Source organism: Ascaphus truei, chromosome 5 (genome assembly GCF_040206685.1).
Source record: "Ascaphus truei isolate aAscTru1 chromosome 5, aAscTru1.hap1, whole genome shotgun sequence".
Taxonomy (NCBI): domain Eukaryota; kingdom Metazoa; phylum Chordata; class Amphibia; order Anura; family Ascaphidae; genus Ascaphus; species Ascaphus truei.
Window position 1 is genome coordinate 124,280,673 of NC_134487.1, and position 18,617 is coordinate 124,299,289.

Consider the following 18,617-nt stretch of genomic DNA (forward strand, 5'->3'; position numbering starts at 1 on the left):
TTTTCATAAATGCCCCATGTTTGCTTTTACTTCTTTACTAAAACACCAAGCATCTGTAATGTAATCAGGGTGACTAGACCTAATACAATAGCATATGAATGTGTGTATATATAATCGCTATGTAGATAAATGTAGCCGTGTTAGTCCAGTTGCGATAGTACAGAGTAAATGCGTACTTCAGTATTAGGTGATACCTTTTTTATCTGGACTAACAATTTATATTTTAGGACAAGCTTTCAAGAGTTCTCTCTCTTCCTCAGGTCCATTTGGTTAGTATAGCAACAGATCCAAAGCGCAAACTTTCTCAAGGTGCATATGTAAGCATGCATGTCTTTATTTATATAGCGCCATTAGTGTACACAGCGCTTCACATTAGTAATACACGTGACAATCATATAAATAACCAATAATACAAATAACAGATCATGGGAATAAGTGCTTCAGACATAAAAGTAACATTTCAGAAGAGGAATCCCTGCTCCGAAGAGCTTACAATTTAATTGTTAGGTTGAAAGAACATACAGAGACAGTAGGAGGGCGTTCTGGTAAGTGCGTCTGCAGGGGGCCAAGCTTTATGTATCATGAATATAGAATTAGCCAAGGTGCTACTCATATGCTTCTTTAAGCAAGTGTGTCTTAAGGTGGGTATTAAAGGTGGATAGAGCGGGTGCTAGTCGGGTATTGAGGGGAAGGGCATTCCTGAGGTGTGGGGCAGTCAGTGAGAAAAGTTTAAGGCAGGAGAGGGCTTTAGATACAAAAGGGGTAGAGAGAAGGCATCCTTGAGCAGAACGCAAGAGTCAGGATGGTGCACAGTGAGAAATTAGGGCAGAGATGTAAGGAGGGGCAGAAGAGTGTAAATCTTTAAAAGTGAGGAGGAGAATTGAGTGTGAGATGCGGGATTTGATAGGAAACCAGGAGAGTGATTTCAGCAGGGGAGACGCTGAAACAGATTTAGGAAACAGTAGAGTGATTCTGGCAGCAGCGTTTAGGATAGATTATAGGGAGACAGGTGAGATGCAGGAAGGCCGGACAGCAGGAGGCTACAGTAATCGAGGCGGGAGAGAATGAGGACCTGAGTCAGAGTTTTAGCAGTCGAGAAACAGAGGAAAGGGCGTATCTTTGTGATATTGCGGAGGAAAAAGCGACCGGTTTTAGATACGTTTTGAATGTGAGAGGAGATAGTCAATGGGTACCAACAGAACAGCTGGCTACCATCACTCCCCAGCATAGAATATTACAGAAACAGAAGCCCCTTTAGCCAAGAGCGTTTAGCCTGAAACGTTGTCCGTGTTTATACTGTATAGAGATGCCTTGCTGATTTGTAAATAAATAAAGAAATGTGAAAGATTTTGATGAAAATAATACAAGGAGCGCTGTTGACATTTGCTTTATTCAGTATAAGATGTTGACTACACATACAGTATCAATGCATTTATGATTCAGTAGGTTAGTTTAGAGCTTCTTTAGGCCTTCATTGTACACCAAGAATTGTCTTGCTTATCCTACTCTGTTCCTGGGAAAAATGTGTTGAAAAGGAATCTCTAATTCCTGGATCCATTCCTGCCCCCTGCATCAGATAAAGCTTTTAAGATAAGAAAATCTCTCATTATAATGTGCATAATATGTAACATATATGAGCAATAACATCGCTATTTGCACAGTTAAATACCAATAATATGTTTGTGTGTATACATGCATTGTTGTTTAAAAAATACAAACATCGGGACTTACTTAAATATGATGCAGGTTATTGTACATCGATTCCAAGTTATCTGCCATTGGTATTTTGTGGAATTACTGTGCAATATCAGATATTACTGAATTTTCCCATACTTTTTTATTCATTTTGTTAATGTATTCCGGCCTATATTTACTTAGCAGCACTTTGTTAATGAACTGTATGCTGCCTTATAGCTTAGCACTGCTTAGTAAATAGGGCCATAAACGTTGGAAAAAGAAAGTAAATTCAGTTATAACATACAAACCATATTCGCAAAAAGATACTGTAGAAAGTTGTCTAGTATTTGTACAGTCCCGTAATAGAGCTGGCCTAGCCCGCATGGGTGGCTACAGCTATTGACCGGGGGGGTGCGGCCCCCCCCACCAGCTAGGCTGGTGGTCGCGTGCGAGATCAGGGAAGGCAGTTGGGGCGGTTGGTTTTTTAAATAGAGCCAAGGAACAAGCAACTGCCACTTGTTCCTTGGCGTTCAAACTGTTTGGACACTCTCCTCTCCTACATTTTAGTAGGTTAATCGGTTTAATCGCGCAGTGGGCCTCCCTCTCGGGGTGAGGGACCTCCCTCCCCTCCTCGTGGTGAGGGACCCTCAGCCCCCCCCACCTCCCTCCATGTGTTTTTTGCCGGTTTTGCCGGTGCTCGGGGGGGCGGGGGGGGATGCAGGTAGGGCTGGTGTTTTTTCCTGCCTTTTGTTTTGGCCGCGGCGGGGGGAGGAGGCGAGAGATGAGGAGAGTGACTCCTACCTGGGCTGATGCGTGGAGGAAGGCGCATCGGCTTGGAGGAGGTTTTTTCTGGCCCGCTTGCGAGGGTGGTCCGGCGCTGTGGGCCCTGTTCCTGTCCTCCTATTGTGGCCGCTTGTGTGGCTGGGGGGGGGGGGAGAGAAGGGGAAGAGAGGCTCTCCCAACCCACGCTTAGCCGTGCGGTTGGGCTAGTGGCAAGGGAAGGTCTGTGTGGTCACATGTTGGTTTGGGCGGAAGCAGCGCATGGGATTCATGTGGTCCCGACTCCTGACGATGATCGGGGTGGGGGGGGGGTGTCGGGGGGGCTGGGGGCAAGGCTGTTGTTATGGCTGGGGGGGGGGGCAGTTGGTGATTTGGCTGGAATGGTGGGCTTTTGCCCCCCCCTCCCCATCCTCCCTCCTCCTCGGGGAGATATTGGCCCTCTTCCTTCCCCCCCTTTTTTCTTTTCCACTCTTCTACACAGTGGGAGGTGGTCAGGTGGGGCGGTCCAATAAAAATAATAATAAAAAAAAAAAAATTAAATAAATAAATTAAAAATAAAAATAAAAAAGTTTCAAAAAAAAAAAAAAAACGCCTTTTGAGGTTGGTCTTGGTTGTGGTTATTGGAAGCCAATCCTAAGGTTTTTCGTGTCGTGGGTGACATCATACTTTAAAAAAAAATAAAAATGATAGCAATGGTTGGTTGGATGTTAGGGCGTTAAGGGATGGAGGTGGGGGGCGTTAAGGTGCTAAGCATACAAGCATTAATGCTGAATTTTTTGTGTTATTACAGCTTAAGAGCGGTTCTAAGTCTAATTCAAGTGAACTGGTTTTCGTGGAAAGATCAGCCAGGCAAGAGTTCAAGAGTAGTTTGCTGGCAGGATTTAGGTGGTGAAATTAAACCAGTGTTTGACGAGCCATTGGATAAATTACAGCGCTAGTAGCGATGTCCTTTCAGGTCAGCACCATGCAGCTTTTGGCGGAGGCGCACAACCATGAGGAAGGATGGTTTTTAGAAGCAGATGTGTGCACTAGTGCTGAAAGCTGGAAGTGATCAAGAAAGTTTGGGCAGTCGTGAAAACGCGAGAGGACAGGGCGGTTCCCATGCTACCTGCGCTGAGGCGTGGCCATCATCAAGTGATGAAGGGGGTCCTAGTAACGGAGCACGGGAAGCATTGGTGGTGCAGAAGGGTATGTCACGGCGGAGTTTTTGGAAATCACAGCCTATTTGGTTAAAGGCTGGGGGACTTTTGGGAAGAGCCTGGAGATGGGTCCCCCCCAAAAAAAAAAAAAAAAAAACAGGTGTTGGACTTGGGTCCCCACAAAAACAGGGGTGGGACATGGGTCCCTGGAAAAACAGGGGTGGGACATGGGTCCCAACCTTATATAAAAAAGGAAGAGCCTGGATGGAGGCGAGCAGTAGGCGGCTAAGGGTTCCCTCCCTCCCCCCACAAAAAAAAAAGAAGGGGGGGGAGGTTGGGAGGGGGCCGACATGCTCGCCACTGCCGGTTACTGGTGAAAGGAAGGCTGGCAAAGGATGGTTCGTGAAAAAAAAAAAAAAAAAAAAAGTGGTTGGGGGGTTTGGTCCCAGCCTGGAAGGGAACGTAAGGTAAAGGATTGGTCCTTTTAAAAAAAAAAAAAAAAAGTTTATTCAGGAATAAAGGTTAGCCTAATTGGGGGTTTAATATTTGCTTCCTCATTTACAGGTAAATCTGGAACGGCCGGGACGCGGTCGACCTCGCTTCGTGGCGCTGGTACGTCGTCCACGGCTCGCAAGCGGTCCGGGACTCGGGTTGAGCTTGCTGTCAGAGGCTTGGAGGACAAGAGTCTTGGGGCAGGTCCCGACAGGCGGTTTAAATCACCGCCGGGGACTGGGGCATCGAAGGGTAAGCGTAAAAGAGTTGCTTGTTTGGGAAATAAGGGTGTTACTTTGCCGGCATCGTTAGCTCCCCTGGGCCACAGGTGTTGGATTTGGGGTTAGCGGGCGATGCCGAGGCAAGAATGATTAGTGCGGTGGTTAAGGGCGTTCAGTTAGCATTATTGCCGATGACAACGTTATTATCCACTAAGCAAGCAGTGGGGGCATGCAAGTCAAGCGAACGGCAGGGTGGGTCAGATTCAGTGCTTGACGGGGGGAGCAACCGTGGAACAGTGGGTGGAGAGGTGGCTCAGGTGTCTTTGGGTGTGGAGAGTACCGTAGGTTGTACCCTACGCACAGTGCCGAAAGTTATTCAAGATGAGTTAGCATCGGCCACAGCATTGCCGGTGCAGGTGGCTGGAAAAGGAGCTGATTCAACGGCAGTTGTTAGTTTGTTAGGTGAGCATCCGGTGGTGAATTCAGGTGCTGGGCAGGGGACAGGGCTCGAAGGCCATTGGCAGGTTCAAAAAGGCTGCCGGATGCGGCCTATGGGGACTCATGTACGACCATATCACGTTCCTTAGGCGTGCATTTGTCAAAGGAAGTAAAGGAAAAAATTTGGGCGGGTGATTACGTTGAGATTTTGTCATTGCTTCCGGGGTACAATGAAGCGGTAGCTAAATCCGAAAAGAAGGGGGAGGCTAAAAAGGAGGATGTGGAAAAGAGTCTTTTTCCACGCACGTTCAGTAATTGGTCGCAGGCATTTGGGATTTTGTCGGGCGTTGCGGGGGAAAAGGATCCGCAATTATGCTTGGCGCTTTTTAAGTATCAGGATACGATTAGAAAAGCGTTTCAGAAACACGGGGGTATGGGATGGTGGGCCTATGATGTGGAGTTTAGGCAGAGTATGGAAGCTTATAAAGGTGTGGTTACATGGAATTGTAAGGATGTGGATTTGTACTTGGAGCACATTTCAGGGGGAGGGGGGTCATCCTTTCGCGGGTCAAATAGCCTCAAAGGGGTCTGGCGGGAGCATTTTCAGGTGCGCACATCAGGGAGAGGGCGTGCAGGTGGGAAGCAGTCGGGGGTATGTTGGGGTTACAACGAGTCAAGATGCAGATTTGAGAATTGTAGATTCCAGCACAATTGCGCTGGGTGTGGGGGTCAGCATCCCAAATCAAGGTGCTTTAAGAAAGATAGTAAGGGTTTCAAGGGAGCAAGACAGCAGGCTGTTCAGGAAGGCGGGAACGCCAGTTTCAGCAGAGGCAATGGCGCCTTGGCTGGAAAAATACCCCAATAGACGGGCAGCTAGCTTATTATGAGAGGGGTTTAGGGAAGGATTCAGGATCCCCTTTGAGTATCAGGAGGGATCGGGGGGCGAGAGGAATTTGAAGTCGGTCAGGTTGAATGGGGATGTGGCAAAAGAAAAAATTGATAAAGAGATTGAGTTGGGCAGAATGGCGGGTCCTTTCCTTTCCCCACCCCTGAGAAATCTTAGGGTGTCACCGTTGGGGGTGGTTCCGAAAAAGGAGGCGGGGGCTTTCAGGTTAATTCAACATCTGTCTTACCCGAAAGGGTCGTCAGTTAATGACGGGATAGATAGGGACTTATGCTCCGTAAGCTACGCCACTTTTGATCAGGCGGCGGCTTTGGTGGGAAGGATGGGGCAGGGGGCATTGATGGCGAAGGCTGACGTTAAGTCAGCTTTCAGACTCTTGCCGGTACATCCAGATTGTTTTCATTTATTGGGCTGTATGTTGGAAGGGCGTTATTTTGTTGACCTTTGTTGACCTATGGGTTGTGCATTGTCTTGTTTTTATTTTGAAACATTCAGCACATTTTTGGAGTGGGTGGTCCGCAAAAGGGTGCAGGCAGCAGGGATCATACATTATTTGGATGATTTCCTTTTTGTTGGTCCACAGGGGTCTGATTTGTGCGCAAGGTGGCTTTTTCAATTTTCAGCCATGGCGTGCGAATTTGGGGTTCCTTTGGCGAATGAAAAAACAGTGGCACCCACAACCACTCTCAGTTTTCTGGGCATAGTAATTGATTCAGTGAACAGGGAATATAGGTTACCTCCTGAGAAGTTGGTTGTTTTGGAGAGTATGATAAAGGATTTCATGCTTCTTAGGAAGGCCTCATTAAGACAGTTTCAGGTTTTGATGGGCCATTTGGTGTTTGCAGCTCGCATTATGCCGGTGGGAAGGGTGTTTTCCAGGCGCTTGTCAGCAGCTGCAGCGGGGGTAAGGCGTCCCAACAACTTTATTCGGGTCACAACGGAAATCCGGAAGGATTTGGCGGTGTGGCTAAAATTCTTACAGAGTTACAACGGAAGGACGTTGTGGAGGGGGCGTCCAGCGCGGAACGTTGAGCTGCAGCTATTTAAGGATGCGGCTGGGTCAGTAGGGTTTGGTGCATATTTTAATGGAGCTTGGTGTGCGGAGGAATGGCCAGAGGATTGGCGAGGGACTCAGCTTATCAGGAATCTGACATTTTTGGAACTTTTTCCTTCACTAGTGGCTGTACATCTTTGGGGGGACAAGTTTGCAAACAGGGAGGTGACGTTTTGGTCCGACAACTTGGGTGTGGTGGAGGCTGTGAATAATTTTGGTTCACGGTCCCCACCAGTGTTGGTTCTGTTGAGGCATTTTGTGTTACGGTGTTTACAGCTTAATATAGGTTTCAAGGCTAGGCACGTTCCTGGGGTGGAAAACAACATTGCTGATGCATTATCACGTTTGCAGATAGAGCTGTTTCGGAGGTTGGCACCGGGGGCGGAGACCCAGGGCGAACGGTGCCCAGCAGTCTTGTGGGATCTGGTGATGGAGGTGTGATTGATTTAATCAAGGCTTCACTCGCCCCGGGTACGTGGGGTGCTTATGTGGCTGCTTGGCGAGAATTTCGGGAGGCGGAAAGGATGGCGGGAGGAAAGATCTCGGAGGTAGACATTTTGCTGGGTCACATGATGAGTTTGAGGGACAAGGGTTTAGCTGGTGGATCCATAGCGAGAAAGATGGCGGGTATATCGTTCTTCCTTAGGCTGAATGGTAGGGTTGATGTGTCCAAGTGTTTTGTGGTAAGGAAGGTGCTAGCAGGTTTGGTTAAAGGGATAACTAGCAGGGATGGCAGAAGACCAGTGACGCCGGCAATTTTGGAGGGTTTGTTGCGGGCCACAGACGTGGTATGCTCTTCCAGTTTTGAGGCAGTACTTTTTTTAGGCCACATTCATCGTAGCATTTTTTGCAGCTCTGCGAGCAGATGAATTGGTTTGTGTTTCCAAGAAGGGAGGGGGTGGCTTGCAGCGGGCTGACGTAAGTTTAGGAGAAGGTTTGGTGAGGTTGCTGGTAAGGAGGTCTAAAACGGATCAGACAGGAAAGGGAGCGTGGATCTTGTTGAAGGGCTTACCTGGAAGTGTGGTGTGCCCAGTAAAAGCATTGGAAGATTATTTGGCCATTAGGCCAGAACAAGGGGGTCCACTGTTAGTGCACAAGAACGGGGGGGGCATTGTCAAGGTTCCAATATTTGCGGGTCTTTCAGATGTGTCTCAAGCAGCAAGGGTTAGAAGGGGGGCAGTATGGAAAGCATTCTTTTCGCATTGGGGCAGCGACGGAAGCAGCACGCGTAGGGCTCGCGGTAGCAAAGATACGGAGGATTGGGCGCTGGAAGTCAGACAGTTACCGGACATACATCAGGCCGGATTTGGTATGGGAGAATGTTGCGCTAGAGTAGACACTCTGCCATTGTTTTTCTTTTTGCCCACCATTTCTTTGCCTCCTCAGATTCCGTGGTAATTTGGATCGTGAGAGACTCAATGGTACACTGGGCGGGGAAGAGGGCGTATTCGCGCCCCTACGGAAAGAATTTAGGTTTGAGTATGGATCAGGTGGAGGTAACGTGGTGGGGGATGAGAGGAATGCGGTGGGGATGGCTTTTTCCGCTGCTAATTTCTAGGGCCAGGGGTAGGAGGGCACCGGACATTATCATTATTCATGTTGGGGGTAATGATGTGGCAAAATTGCGGTCGATTGATTTATTCCAGCAGATTAAGCAAGATTTGGCGCGCATGTTAACGTTTTGGCCAGGGGTGCAATTAGTTTGGTCCGAGATAATATGCAGGTTGGTTTGGAAAGGTGCGCGTATCCCGGGGAGAGTTAACAAGACGAGGAAGAGGTTAAACAGGAAGGTGGGAAATTTCTTGGTTCAATGTGGGGGTTGGGTCATTCGTCACCCGCAGTTTAGTTTTAAATTGGGTGGATGGTTTAGGGAGGATGGGGTACAGTTGTCGGATGTTGGGGTGGACATGTTTAATAATGATTTACAGGAAGGTTTGGAAGAGGTCATAAGGGGTATGGCGGTACGGGTCTGATTTAAGGGGGTTAAACAGGCCCGTTGGTGGCGGCAGTTGGGGGGGGTAGGTGCTTGTCCCCCCAGAAGTGGCTCGGGGCTGGTAATCAGGGGGTTTGAAGCGAGGGGGCAGGTCACCGGGACGTACTTCCGGGTGCCCCCTTTGCGTTGCCCAGCTCTGAGCATTCTGGCGCGGACAGGTGGTACGCTATCCCCATTGGTGTTAATAAATAAGCCGCGGCCGTTTACCTCCATAAAGGTGTCCTCTCGTTATTTGTATGTTTTTATGTAGAGGGTTTATAGGAGAGGGCGGGGGGAAGCTCGCGCCTCCTTGGTCATAGAGCTGGCCTAGCCCGCATGGGTGGCTACAGCTATTGACCGGGGGGTGCGGCATCCCCCCCCCCACCAGCTAGGCTGGTGGTCGCGTGCGCAATCAGGGAAGGCAGTTGGGGCGGTTGGTTTTTTAAATAGAGCCAAGGGACAAGCAACTGTCACTTGTTCCTTGGCGTTCAAACTGTTTCCCACCCACCCATCCCTTTTGACTTAAGTTTAAAAAAAAAAAAATGTTTGTTTTCCGTGTTAACATTTCTTTCTTTTGCATTTAAATAAGAGTATATTTGAAACAAGGAAGAAAAGATTATGATGGAGGGGTCAGTGGACCAATTGCTTTGTCGCGGTGGCAGTTGGGGGGGGGGGGGGGTAGGTGTTTGTCCCCCCAGAAGTGGCTCGGGGCTGGTTATCGGGGGGTTTTGAAGCGAGGGGGCAGGTCACCGGGACGTACTTCCGGGTGCCCCCTTTGCGTTGCACAGCTCTGAGCATTCTGGCGCGGACAGGGGTACGCTATCCCCATTGGTGTTAATAAATAAGCCGCAGCCTTTTATTTCCAATTACGGTGTCCTCTCGTTATTTGTATGTTTTTATGTAGAGGGTTTATAGGAGAGGGGGGGGGGGGAAGCTCGCGCCTCCTTGGTCATAATATTATGTAAAAAAAAGTCTTGGTTGTGAATTCCCTTTCATTAGAAAGAAATGTTCAATGTAGATGTGTCTGAAAGATTCAGAATTTACTGTACAGTACAAAGTGTGTGAGCAGATTTCCAGAATTCGTGATTTCACAGCTGGAGTATCCCAAAATGTTTATTTTGAACTGGATGATAATGAAGACAGGTGACATAACCTGCCCATATGTCAAACGCACATAACCTGCTCTGTGGATGAATTCTTGAACTGTTCTGATGTCTTGCATTCCTGAGTCAGTTTGATCTCACCCAGAGCACATACTGTACTGAGAGACAGACACAAAGTGACTTACAATTTTCCAAATAAAACTTTCAGAAATGAAGATCCACCATTTAATTTTACTTAAGGATATATCTCGCATGTCTGCAGTGCTTTCACAATAGTTGCAAAATAATGCCTCCCACTATTTAATTATAGATCACTCTTTACATATGAGAGACAACTATTAAAAAGCTATTTTTTAAAAATATATTTACCATGACAAAAAGTAGTCCTTTAAACCTGGTGTTCCAAATATTTTACTTGAAGCAGGGCTACTAGATCACAGCTGTCACATTCCTCTGCCTATAAATGTGGCTTCTTCCTGCACCCTGTTGCTGCAGGAAACACCATCAAACCCCCTAACCCCCTTCTTTCTCTGGCACTCGTCTCTCATTTAGGGCAAGCCTTTTTATATGCAGCCCTGTATGGTCAAAGCTGTTTTACTAGATGTTGGCAGAGGAACATTTGGGAGTGTACAGGATTATTTTAGCTGCATTGTTCAGAAAGGGAGGAGAGACTGATAGCCAAGTTCTAGGACATCTAATAGGGTGTCAGTAATATCTTGATAGACGTAACAAAATTGTGAGTTAAAGATAACAAGACAGGGTAGACAAAGAAGAGGACTTGTACAAAGAAATACATGTAATCTATTTACAGGTAATGCTTTAATCCAAACTAGTTAAGGAAAATAGTGAGAAATTAAGGGGGTCAACAATTGAGCCCTGGTTAACATACAGTATGGGGGGTATTCAATAGTTTTTCATTCAATGGGCACCAATTGGCACTAAAGTGATTTAGTAGATAACCCCATAAAACTCAGATTTACTTAGTGCCAATCCAGGGTACGCACCCTGTAAAAAGGCAGTTCTGACAGAGAGGTGTTTTTCCAGAGTATAAATAGTTTATTATGGGCACAGCATCAGTACGAGTAAAAAAGCCAGTTTTCTCCTTTGTGTGCAGAACAAAACAATCAAGAGCACTCTTCCCTGTTCAAGAAGAGGGGTTTGCATTCAGCTTGCAATACTTATAATATTTTGCAAAAAGCAGTTGCAGTTTGTCACTTGCACCACATTGTATCATATGCTTCACATGCTCCGTTCCCACCTTGTCTACTTACAGTATCTTCTATAATGCTTCTGTAACTTTTCTCTTCTTTTCCCAAAAATACTGTTCTTTTTTTCTTGGGCCTAGTACAGTATGTGTATGTGAGATGAGCAGTTGTTCCCGCTCAGGCAAGGTCATTCATCTCAATAGCATGTGTGCAGCTGCTTTGGGTAATTGTTCCTCCATAATCTGCCTTCTTGTATCCTTGGAACATTTACCCATCCATTGCTGATTCACACTTGCCATGACTCTTTTTTTAACCCAGAATCCTTATGGTAAAGTCCAGGGGTCACTGGTCCAATACACCCCAATGCGGCGTTAACTACCAGTGACTTGAATATTAAAGCTGCAATTCAAGCAATATCCTGCATGTGTTTTTTTTTTAATAAATCAGTTCTGTAGTAAGAAAAAATACTTTTAGCATTTTCTGTTTTAAAAAAACAACTTTGAAAGACCAATTTTCTTGTATTCTATTTTAACAAGCATGTTTGTTCCTATAGCAACCATTTACATTCCTCAGATCTAAATGTAGCCTGGAGCTCCCGTGGCTCCTGGAGACCCCCCTCCCCTTGAGCAGCTCGGTCGCGGGTGTCGAGAGACCCGACGGCTGCTTCCAAGGGTGGGGGCTGGAGCAGGGAGCAGCGCGGCTTCTCCTGCCTGCGGCCGGTTGCCGGGGACGCGATCGGGCGGTTGCTAAGGCCGCGATCGCGTCTCTAAGGTCCCGGCGGCTGGACAAGCAGGGCGCCGCCATTGAGGACACTGTTGCGCATGCGCAGGGACGCGTAGGCGCAGGGACAGCCCCCGAGACAGGGATAACTCGCGCGAGAGCAGGGAAAGCTGAGGGAAGGTCGAGGCAGCCCGGGAAAGCTTGCGCAAGCGCAGTGAAGGTAGGGAAAAGCCCGCGAACCCCTAGCCTACCAGGGAAGGCTCTGAGCTGGGACTACATATCCCAAGAGCCTTTGCGAGCCCCATGTGACCCCAGGGAGCCAATAGGGCTTAGGAGACCCCTGGGAAAAGAGATACATTTGGCGGGCTTGCAGCACGTTAGATCAGTCAGAGACCGGAGCAGCCCAGGGAAGGAGGTAGGGTACAGGAGTCAGGGACTCCCTGTACTAGGCCAGCACCCCCAGGGCTCGAGATAGCTCAGCTCCCCAGTAAGGTGAGTGTTGCCAGGGGCAGCCCTCGGGTTAGGGACCCTGCCACTTACATTAGTGGGAGCTGGGAAAGGAAGGTTACGCAGAGTTGGAGTCAGGGAGCTGTAGGGAAGTAAGGTGCGGGGAGCGAGTGCAGCTTCTGCCCCCTATAGGTACCTACACCCCAGGTAGGCCCCAACTCCCCACTAGGTTAGTGGGTAATTGCTGAGGGAGGCCCAAGATAGGGACGCTGCCCTTAGTGTAGTGCTGCATTGTCATAGTCACGGCTGTCAGTGCTGTGAGGTCTGACAGGCAGGCACCTTGTTGCGCAGCACGTTGGCTGCAGTCAAAAGTGAGCTACAGCTTGCTGCGGTAGGCGCTGGGACTAGTCAGAGAGTAGTGGGTCTGGAGAAGGGCTATAGCTGTTCTAGTCACCTTGAGGTAGCGCTAGGGGTAGGATGCCTGAAGGGATAAACTGGTAACTGAGAGCAGGAATTCTGGAGAGGATCTGCACTAGGCTAGCCAACAGTAGGTAGACGCCCAAGTACTGCATGGAAGAGTACTCTAGTCCATTCCAGATCACTTACCGAAGGGACTTGGGTAGTTGGGGGAGTGGGACAGGTCATTACCCCTGCAGGCCCTAGGAGTTCCCCAAGCCACTACAGGTTGCTGTACTACAGGGACAGGCCCTAGGTTAGGGTTCCTGTCACGTTAGTACCATTTAGATTAGACAGGGACACAGCAGACGCTGCGGTTCCTGTGAAGCGGTCCGCACGTGCAAGGAGTTCGGTTGGATCAGACGGATTCATCACACGTCTGACCCTTTGAGAAGTTTGTTGCTGACCCGAGCACCGGAGTGCTCGGCAGGTATTATACCATCACATGTGCACCAACAGGCCTAGAGGTTCTTAGTGACTGCGCAGTCACCCATTGACTATCTCTGTAGGAGTACGGGACATTGGGTGGGGTTCTTGGGACACTGGGTGGGATCACCTAGTGTTTGGGAATCGTCCTGCGAGACGTCACTGTTAGTGTCTCACCGTGAGAGAGACACAGGTTATCATTATTAGTCGTTAGTACAGTCCTTCGTTATATAAAGCACTGTGTATGGTATTATTGATTGTCCTGCGAGGAACCACTCCCCCTCTGGTGGGAGCCATCGCAGGTGGAGGCGCTGTACCGAGAAGATGTTGTAAGTGATCACCCCTAGTATAATTACCCCAGGGTCCCCGTGGCGGAAGCTCAGCCCTCCTGTGAGCCAACAGGTAACGCACCACACCTGAGTAACAATATATGTTTCCTGCACCCACACATCAGATCTGCGATTGGGTGGGGGAAAACCCGTTACATTTGGAGGCGCTGCTGAGATAATGACCTGGGGTGCCCGGTATATTTTTTTCTAAATTGTGCTATTTTTGTTCGCCATGAAGAAGTCACGTGCTGATTTCCCGCCCGCGCGGGAAAATGTTGCAAACTGGCCGGGTTTGGCGGGAAACCCTAAGCTCCGCCCCCGCAATGTGAGTGACTCAGTGATAGAGCGAGCCCCTCCTTCAGATTCCACCAGGGGGAGCAAGTACTGTAAGCCTTCACCCCTAACTGCTGTCTCCATCAAAGAAAGTACTGGGGGCAAAGAAAATTGCTCACCGTTATATGGACTCTGGCCGACTAAAGCCGGGTGCGTATCCTTTTTGGTGTGCCCGTGTATGACAGAAGCGTTGAGTCCGTTGGGTAGTATGAACTTTGATGTTTTGACGTGCCTGATAAAGGGGCGGTTGGACGACGCGAACGAGGATGGGTGCCTGGAATGTTTCTGTAACCAGGGTGACTGCCCATGTTGTAAATTGGCCTGGGGACGCTTATGTGTCTGCTGCAGGGCGCCGACCCTGCAACCCGTGCTGCTACAGTCCACCAGGGGGAGCAAGCTCAGTGAACAGCGATCAGCAACCGCTGTTCCCACTAAAGACAGTACAGATTGTAGAGAAACACACCCGCAGTTGTATGGGGCATGGCGGACAAAAGGAGGAAAAATACCCTTTCTTCTGTGCCCGTGCCTACAAAAGGATTTGAATCTATCTGGTGGTATGGACTTTAACCCCTTTAGGCTACCAATAGAATGGCGGGTGGCAGTGGTGGAGGATGACGGGTGCATAAGATGTGTTTGTGACCAGTGTGACTTCCCAGGTGGCAAACCGACCTGGGGTCCCAAGTGTGCTTGTTGCGGAGCACAGTTTCTAAAGCCTGTGCTGCTGCAGTCTACAGTCCCAGATCCCAAGCAGGAATCTCAGATGGCAGAACACAGAGATGAAGATGCTGTTACTTGCTCTACCTCAACCACGGAGGTGGAGGAGCTGACAGACAAGGCTGCCCTGGTTCCCTGTTGCAACCAAGCGGGAAGAACTGAGGCCCAGCCAGCTACGGAAAAGGACGAACCATCGGTGGCGATGCGCCTACCGGCGAACCACCCCAGCAGTGAGACAGAGGAATCACAGGGGGAGGTGTTCCCCCTAGAAGAAAGCTGTTCCGCCATGCGAGTGGACCAGTATCTACCACCTACCGTTCAGTTGAAGAGAACAGTCAGCTCTGTCGTGGTGTCAGGTGAAGCACCGCAGATACCTGACAGTGTTCCACAAGAAGAGAAAACCATTGCAAGCCAGCAGAGTGGTAAGGAACCCCCTTGCCCCCCACAGGCTCCGATGGAGGTGGCCGTGAAAAAGGTCAGAGTTATGGCTCCTGAACCGAGTGTGAGCCCGTGCGCTCCGACTCAAATGGTCCCAGGACCGGGATCCAACGCTCCCGAGTTTCAAGCCAGTAAGTGGACTGTCCCAGAAGTGCCGGGGACAGGTCCCGATACAGCCGAGGTGGGAACTGACAGCGTCCCCGAGGACCTGTTGGCTACCGTGAATCACCACAGTGGTAAGGTATCTACCCTTTACCCCCTGCCAGGTGAAACAGAGACTTTGAGGAAAGAGACATTGTCCATTGCTCGCTTCCCAGCGGAAGCCTCGCAAGTACGTAGGGACAAGGACTGTGTGGCGAGGGATTTAGTAAAAATTGCCTCCCTTAAGCCCAAAAGGGAGCGTGCCATTCGCCAAGTAGTGGACCGCGGAAAAGGTCCTGGCCGCCTGGTCTACCGCATCCATGCCGCGGGTGACCGGGTAAAGGTCTGCTTCAGAGACATGGTGCTACTCCTTCCACCAGGGGGAGGAAGTAGCGAGGAACCAGTGACTGTTGCCCTCCGGTGTGCTCTTCAAGAAATTTTTCTGGGGGAGGCTCACGGACGCAAAAGTGAGGTACCCCCACTTGATCAGTTAGGGGCACCCCACAAATGGTCTCAGCAAACAGCTGACGCTCAGCTGGCCTCGGGTATGGTATGTGAACTGTATTGTAACCTGATGTCTAAAGTCACCAGTGATAGGTTGTACATATGCCCTGCATTTTCATTGTATAACTGTGTACCAGGTTATGTCTGCCATCCAAGCGAGGTCGTTGGAGTTTCACCAGGGGGAGAGTGTAGCCTGGAGCTCCCGTGGCTCCTGGAGACCCCCCTCCCCTTGAGCAGCTCGGTCGCGGGTGTCGAGAGACCCGACGGCTGCTTCCAAGGGTGGGGGCTGGAGCAGGGAGCAGCGCGGCTTCTCCTGCCTGCGGCCGGTTGCCGGGGACGCGATCGGGCGGTTGCTAAGGCCGCGATCGCGTCTCTAAGGTCCCGGCGGCCGGACAAGCAGGGCGCCGCCATTGAGGACACTGTTGCGCATGCGCAGGGACGCGTAGGCGCAGGGACAGCCCCCGAGACAGGGATAACTCGCGCGAGAGCAGGGAAAGCTGAGGGAAGGTCGAGGCAGCCCGGGAAAGCTTGCGCAAGCGCAGTGAAGGTAGGGAAAAGCCCGCGAACCCCTAGCCTACCAGGGAAGGCTCTGAGCTGGGACTACATATCCCAAGAGCCTTTGCGAGCCCCATGTGACCCCAGGGAGCCAATAGGGCTTAGGAGACCCCTGGGAAAAGAGATACATTTGGCGGGCTTGCAGCACGTTAGATCAGTCAGAGACCGGAGCAGCCCAGGGAAGGAGGTAGGGTACAGGAGTCAGGGACTCCCTGTACTAGGCCAGCACCCCCAGGGCTTGAGATAGCTCAGCTCCCCAGTAAGGTGAGTGTTGCCAGGGGCAGCCCTCGGGTTAGGGACCCTGCCACTTACATTAGTGGGAGCTGGGAAAGGAAGGTTACGCAGAGTTGGAGTCAGGGAGCTGTAGGGAAGTAAGGTGCGGGGAGCGAGTGCAGCTTCTGCCCCCTATAGGTACCTACACCCCAGGTAGGCCCCAACTCCCCACTAGGTTAGTGGGTAATTGCTGAGGGAGGCCCAAGATAGGGACGCTGCCCTTAGTGTAGTGCTGCATTGTCATAGTCACGGCTGTCAGTGCTGTGAGGTCTGACAGGCAGGCACCTTGTTGCGCAGCACGTTGGCTGCAGTCAAAAGTGAGCTACAGCTTGCTGCGGTAGGCGCTGGGACTAGTCAGAGAGTAGTGGGTCTGGAGAAGGGCTATAGCTGTTCTAGTCACCTTGAGGTAGCGCTAGGGGTAGGATGCCTGAAGGGATAAACTGGTAACTGAGAGCAGGAATTCTGGAGAGGATCTGCACTAGGCTAGCCAACAGTAGGTAGACGCCCAAGTACTGCATGGAAGAGTACTCTAGTCCATTCCAGATCACTTACCGAAGGGACTTGGGTAGTTGGGGGAGTGGGACAGGTCATTACCCCTGCAGGCCCTAGGAGTTCCCCAAGCCACTACAGGTTGCTGTACTACAGGGACAGGCCCTAGGTTAGGGTTCCTGTCACGTTAGTACCATTTAGATTAGACAGGGACACAGCAGACGCTGCGGTTCCTGTGAAGCGGTCCGCACGTGCAAGGAGTTCGGTTGGATCAGACGGATTCATCACACGTCTGACCCTTTGAGAAGTTTGTTGCTGACCCGAGCACCGGAGTGCTCGGCAGGTATTATACCATCACATGTGCACCAACAGGCCTAGAGGTTCTTAGTGACTGCGCAGTCACCCATTGACTATCTCTGTAGGAGTACGGGACATTGGGTGGGGTTCTTGGGACACTGGGTGGGATCACCTAGTGTTTGGGAATCGTCCTGCGAGACGTCACTGTTAGTGTCTCACCGTGAGAGAGACACAGGTTATCATTATTAGTCGTTAGTACAGTCCTTCGTTATATAAAGCACTGTGTATGGTATTATTGATTGTCCTGCGAGGAACCACTCCCCCTCTGGTGGGAGCCATCGCAGGTGGAGGCGCTGTACCGAGAAGATGTTGTAAGTGATCACCCCTAGTATAATTACCCCAGGGTCCCCGTGGCGGAAGCTCAGCCCTCCTGTGAGCCAACAGGTAACGCACCACACCTGAGTAACAATATATGTTTCCTGCACCCACACATCAGATCTGCGATTGGGTGGGGGAAAACCCGTTACATAAAGATGTCGCCAAACTTCGCCTATCAATAGACGGAGAACGAATTGACCGGCAGCTATGCAGTTCTTTAGGTAAGTAGAGATTGCCCACATGAAACTATTGAAGTAAAAAAAAAAAAACAGGAGCTTGAACTGCAGCTTTAACACCGGATCACAATGTGATGCCCTGAATCAGAGCTTAGTGAGTCTACCAAGGATTTCAAGAGAGAATAATATAAAACGCAGTTTGAAAAGGTGGACAGCTATATTGAATGCTAAGGAGGGAATATTGACCTTGTGATTTAGCTACATGAAGGTCACTGGTGTTTCAGTAAAGTGTGCAAGTCAAAAAGCTGACTGCAGAAGATCAAGGAGAGAGTAAGAGGAGCTGACACAGCATAGTTAATTGTGTGAATACACACAATCCTACAGAGATTGCAAGCAAAATGGGAAGATGGCAATTGTTACTAACACAAGTAACATTGTTTATAGCCACATTGTGCTCCATGTAAAAGACAATTATGGCCCAAAGAAACAAACCTGATTACATTATTATTATTATTATTATTAAATCGGATATTTTTCTTTAATGCATCTGCGGCAATTGTGTTGTGCCAGAATTGCTCCCAATTATCCTTAATACATAGACCCTATTGAGAGGATCTGATGATTATTACTATCAATCAGATCATACTGTATATCCAACTCAAACTCAATGTTGCGGACTTGGCAACGTTCTATATTGGGGCCAGCTTTTGTTATTGTGTTTGAATGCCATGTAGATGGGTACTCGGGATTATTACAGTGTATTGCAGGGCACAGTGAAGTAACTCTTTGTAATACAGACAACTATCACATAATGTATGGTTCCTATTCAATATGACTGTCATTTGTGTTCATTATAATGTTTATCTTACTGTATTCCTGTATTATTAATGCTTGTCACATCTGGGATGGACAGAAGTACTAATCTGATTTTGTGTGTGTGCATTTTGCCATCAGCT